Here is a 5945-nt window from a genome sequence, read left to right as displayed (position 1 = left end):
GGGGACAAGATCAGTGGGTGTGACAGAGACTGCAGGCGGCAGCAGGGGATTCAAAGTAAGCCAATAAATAACATCCTAGTGAGACAGCGACTGCCCCCACCTCAGCAGCAGTCGCCCCGTTCCACCCATAACCCCCTTGGCCCCGCCGACTGGGCCCCCTTGATTACTGGCCTCTCAGACGGGAGGGGGGCTGCACAATACGCCTCTCATACGGCCCTCACTCACCTCTTGCCTCCATTTGTTGGACATTCATCTTTCAGCATGTGTGTGAGTTTGTTTAGGGGGTTCATGCAGAGAGGATGAGAGGGGGTGCAGACGCAGGGATGGTGTGTGTGTGTGTGTGGTAGATGTTCTTCACATCATCTCCCTTTCCAATGCACCCATCCCCCTCCCAAACACTGCTTTATCTCTCTCCCTATCCCAGACCACCATGAGGCTCTGCGCTGTGGTTCCACTAAGACAGTTGGGTGGTTTAAACACTAGCCGCTTTGGGCTGCGCTCCACAGAGGCCGGGAAGAAGAGAAGGAGCTCGTCGTCTCCCCTCAGACTGGATACGGTCCTCCCCGTTCCCCTCGAAGCCAGTTACATTTCTGGCTTCGCAGCCGTCGTACGAGCATTCGCCAGTTTCACTCATGTTAGCGGAAATAGTCTTTTAAACATTATTTTAAGCACGCCAAGGCTAAAACTAAAAATACTCAGCCTGTCTTTCTTCTAAATATAAATTCTTAATAGCTGGGGTATAATCTGTTACAATCTGTGATCAAAAATGTGCCAATATGACACGCTGTATTTCTCAGTATGAGAGGCTGTAGGCTAAATCCTCCACATTGCTCGTGAAATTCAGAAAATATATCACGATATGGAAGAACTGACAGCCTACGGTTCTGCACATGAATACTGACAGGGGACATTATGTTTTGTGCTCTGATCGAGGAGGTGGATATTGCCAGCGTGCCTGGAAATGAGAAACTCCAAAGTAAAAGTGCAAATGACACTAGAAGACTTTCCTCTTATTTTTAGAAGCTCAAATGCAGTTGTACAGTCAGAAATTAGGTGTTTTATTTCAAACTTGGTCAGGACATCAGCAGAGAATGGGTTTCCACTTTTCAGATCGTGGGCCTTTCTGCATTTAGTTTTGCCCTAATCAGCTGGACTGAGATCAGCTGATTGACTCGTAAGCTTTTACTGAGTGTGGATATCTATAAACTGCAGAATTGATCCAGCTGCTGCTGTCTTCTGTCACATCATCTATAAACACCAGTGACCAGGTGTCACTCCACATGCTAATGCATCATATCTCCTCTAATGTTTTTTTTTTTTACACGTCTTTTACTTTTCCTACAATTCTTTTTGTTTTCCATCATTCTGGTACATCTTAAATTTTAGTGTTATCTGTCCAAAGAGTCCTGCTCCTGAGCAAATTTCTAAAAGAAAAAGAGGAAAAAGAAAACTCCAGGAAAAAGCTTTTCAGTAAATTGCTCAATTACATTCGAGCTCTTGAAAAAGACGGGGCCACATATTAAAGAGTTGTAATTCCAAAACCCTTCCTGCAATTTGGATGCGAATAACCTCAAATTAAAGCCGAGAGTCTGTACTTTAACTGTCACTTGCAAATGCTATGTGTCTCGGGTCTACTTGAAAAATAAAACAACAATAATCGTATCAGCAGCGTTCGTAGTGTACGGACCTAGGTGTGGCACGCAAGCCGCATGTACGCTCACGCACACGCGCGCAGAACGGCAGGCAGACGACAGGCATTTCGCGCATTAAAGGCCGGAGCTGGAAAGGAAGGGCAGGGGCCACACTTCAGCCAAGGTTATCGCCGAGGCTCGGAGAGAAGACAGAGATCATCTTTGTGGTTCACAGCCACTCGCTTACATGACTGTCATGCCACAAGACATTTGCGTGCAAGATGAGAGCAGCCGAGCGTAGTGGGCTGACAGGAGCAGACAGAGAGAAAGAGGCGAGAGGCACGGAGGTAAGAAAGAGAAGCCCAGGGAGACAGAGAGGGAGAGATTCAGAGGAAATGAGTGGGAGGTGGGAGCAGAGAGTGGCAGACTTATATTGTGGATCTACGTGGTATGTTTTCAAAGTGCTGAATGACACTTCCTATCACTGTGGTGAGGGAAGTGGAGCGTGTCAGCTCCGGTGAGCTCTCTCTCGCTGCATCTTACATGCAGAGCAATTACCACCGGCACATACCCCCCCACCACCACCACCACCACCTCCAACACCACCACCGCCTCACTGCAATTCAGTGAAATCAGCCAGCAGACCTGTGACTCATCAGTTAGAGTAATAGGCCTGTCCTGCTTTGGCCTCAGGAGTCTCACGGGTTGCAGGAGGCTTAAGGAGCACGGGGAGATGACTAAACTGAGTGAAGCTGTCTCGTTACAGAGGGGAGGACTTCACAGAAATCACCTCTGATATCAGCTTTAATGTTTATTAGTATGGATCAATGCTGTTCATGAGACGCTAAAAGGCTTTCTTTTTTTAAACCTGCGAAGTGTCGAAGTTCCACCGTTTGCCGAAAAGCTCCACAGCAGCAGCGACAAAAGGTCAAATACCATGCTCAAGGGCACATGAGCAGCATTTGGACAGCACGGTCTGACAGGTTCCTAATGTGATGCATCTATTTAAAGGAAAAGCATAAATAAAATAAAAGCCCGAAGCGAGACGTGTCTGAGGAGCTTAGAGGGCTGCGTTGCCAGTGTGTGCTACATAAACCATTGTTCCACCAGCCCTGTGATTTGCACTAAAGGGGGTCACAGTTGGTTGCCATGGCAACCTTTCAGTATAGATGGCCTGCTTCTTTTCCAGCGGCGGTGATCATCAGCATCATTGAAGGAGCATCATTAGCGCCGAGCCCCCGGGGCTGTGTGATCAGCGGCTGGCCAGAACATTAGAGAGAGAGAGAGAGAGAGGATTTGGACTTTTATCATCTGCAGGGTGAGGCAGAGCTCGCTCCTAAGGACTCCCTAATACCTGATCTCTTTCTTTTTTATCCCCACACTCATTCACAGATGACAGAAACTGCCATACTCTCTCTATTTATCCGTCTTCATTTTCTTGTATATTTATTTATTGGCTTTTGCGAAAATTCCCCCATTCGCTTACATTTCCGTTCCACTGTACTGATTGACGGCGTTATTTTCAGTTGGGCTGTTTAACCTCGCTTCTTTAGCAACTTCCCGCAATGAGGCAACCGCTTGTGTTGTGATCCTGTTTTGATCAACCAACAGGTGCAAAGCTGAACCCATGACCCAGTTTGACTGACAGTTCTCAGTTGCGTACCGGAAGAACTGTAAAAAGAATACGAGTGTGTGTCTGTGTATGTGTGTGCGGATGTGTGTGTGAGAGAGAGAGGGGAAGGGAAACTAGTATATAAATAAATACACCAACTCATCAAACCAATAACATCGGAAAGTAAATGTGAAAGTATCTCAATCGTAGGCAAAAGCAAACAAGAATATCATTTGAAGATGGTTTGTTTCACGCTCACGCAGCTTTGTAATGTCTCCTTCTATTTAAGCGTTTGGCCATTTATTTAGGCAGCCTTGGCCCTCCGTACAGGCCTGCTGAGCTTGCTTGTGCACGCGTTGCCTTGAGCTCTGCTTGTTTCTTAGGCAACAACAAAGCCGTTTGCCATGTTGATCTCTTCACTGGAGCTGTGTCAACACATGTAATCGTTGTATCATCCCGGTTTTCCAGAGGCTGTCACTCAAATGGGCTCTTCTGCTTTTCCACATGCTTCAGGGGCATTTGTTCACGGCTCTATGCAAATGCGGGGGGAGCCACACACAATAGTGCAAGAGCAGCCCTCATTTCTCCCTCGCGTATTTGACACTCTTCAACTCTTCAGAGGCTTTAAAGACCCGGCTGAGGTAAACACTCACTTGGTGGGCGGCTAGTGTCTGAGCAGGAAGATAAAAGCGACTGACACCACTCAGCAGCCTTTATGCCACACTGCTTAAACCGCACCCTCCTCCTCCTAAATGCATGACTTTCTCATTGGGAATGAAAATATCAAAACAAGAACCTGCTGCTGTGAGGGCTCTCTGGAAGCACAGCCTGCTACTGGAAATGTGTCACTCTCAGTGCCCGGATCACAAAGCGCCTGCTGTTTCTTTGGTTTAAAATCACAGTAGAAATGCTCTCCTTTTTTTGGGGGGTATGAAGTTTCACTTCATGCTGCCTCTGTCTGCTGTAAACTGCCATTTAAATAACAGGTGAGCAGATCTTTTTCTGCATTTATCTATTTAAACACCGCGGATATACGAGAAAAAGGACGCATTTTACTAGTATCAATGACAGAGGTTGGGCTCAGGGATGGAATGACGTCCTGGCCAAAAGAAACCAGCTCTGTCCATCTGTTCATCTCTGAGTCCTTTCTTCCACCTCACCTCTCTTGTCTCACTCGTTTAGCGGTGAATGCGGGCCGGCCACCGAGTGCCAGTGAAAGAGGCAGGGCGTGCACTGAGGAGCAGATGGGAAATATCACTGAGCTTGAAAATCTGGAGTAGTAGTGGGGCCTCCTTCGGAAAGCAGACAAGGCGATTCTGATACACCAGCGACCCCTTCTGGGCAATCACAAATCTGCATTTGCACCATTTTTGGAAGCAAATTTGCAGCAACCCTCCAATTTTCTTAATTCAGAAAGTCAGCGTGCAAACAGGCAGGAAGTCCAACACTGATTGCTCACAAATTCATGCCAAGAAGCAAAACTTTTATCCATCTCTTTGTACTCAGGGGGGTTTAGTATTACATTTTTTTTTTGTTAATAGATGCGTGACAAAAGAGTTTGTTACAGTAACCAAAGTTCAGCCCAGTTCAGTCAGTGCACGAACACAAGGTTAAGACCACCTGCTGAAGTTTAAACTGAGCATCAGAAAGGGGGAGAATGCTCTGAGTATTTCACACACTGCTCACCTGCTGGGAGCTCTCCACAGTGCGCAGCAGTTCTCTGGGTGAAAATGATTTGTTGATCTCAGAGTTCACGGCCAGACCGCTTCAAGCTAAGAGGAAGGCAACAGGAAGTCACACACGTTACAACTGAGGTGTGCAGAAGTGCACATCAAACCTTGAAGCAGCAGAGCTGGATCAGCAGAAGACCACACCCAGTGCCACACTGGTTTCTTGAACATGACATTACTTCTTTGTACTTGAATGGCTTCCACAGTCACTTTATCTCAGTTCAATAGAGCACATTGGGATGTGGTGAAACAGGTGATGCACATCATGGATGTGCAGCTGGGAAATTTGCAGCAACTGTGTCATGCCATAATGTAATATGGACCAAAATGAGGCGGTGTAACGGTGGTTTAACTTGAAGCTGATGCACACATCAGAGGGGGTCAGCTGTGGTTTCAGTGACTTGATGTCTGACTCCTCTGCATCCTAAAGCGTTCTTGGGTTTGCTGCTCCAACGCCGTGTGTGTGTAAACGAATGAAACTGAACAACATTAAGGGCTCTGTAGGTTTAAAGGTGCTGAGTAAGTGCAGACCAGATTATGTGCCTCTGCAGCTAGAGCTCAATTTAGGCTTAGGGTGAAGGGTCTTTCAAGTTTTTTTATTTCCTGGCCTTCAACTGAAGAAATAATCTTACAGGTCTTGCAGACAAACTGATTTCTTTTCTAGTCTTAACTCTTCAAATCAAGTGTTTATTTCCACAGTGTACAAGGCTGTAAAAGCAAAAGAGGATGTGTGCTGAAATAAGATGTAAGAAGTCACAAGATTTCAAAGTACTTACAACGATTTAATGAAAGGAAAAGATGAATTTGTGTATAAAAACAAAACACTTTATTACAATTGGGCTGAAAAATCCAATGAAAACACAACTACTTTACAAGTACAAATGTCCGCTGTTGATATTTACATGTTTTTTTTCCTTTCACATCGATTAAAAAAAGGAGAATTTATGAGGAAACAAAATACTAAAGTACATG

The sequence above is a fragment of the Pundamilia nyererei genome, unplaced genomic scaffold, assembly GCF_000239375.1.
Source record: "Pundamilia nyererei isolate P.nyererei 1_Seehausen unplaced genomic scaffold, PunNye1.0 scaffold00033, whole genome shotgun sequence".
NCBI lineage: Eukaryota > Metazoa > Chordata > Actinopteri > Cichliformes > Cichlidae > Pundamilia > Pundamilia nyererei.
This window is presented reverse-complemented; position numbering follows the sequence as displayed.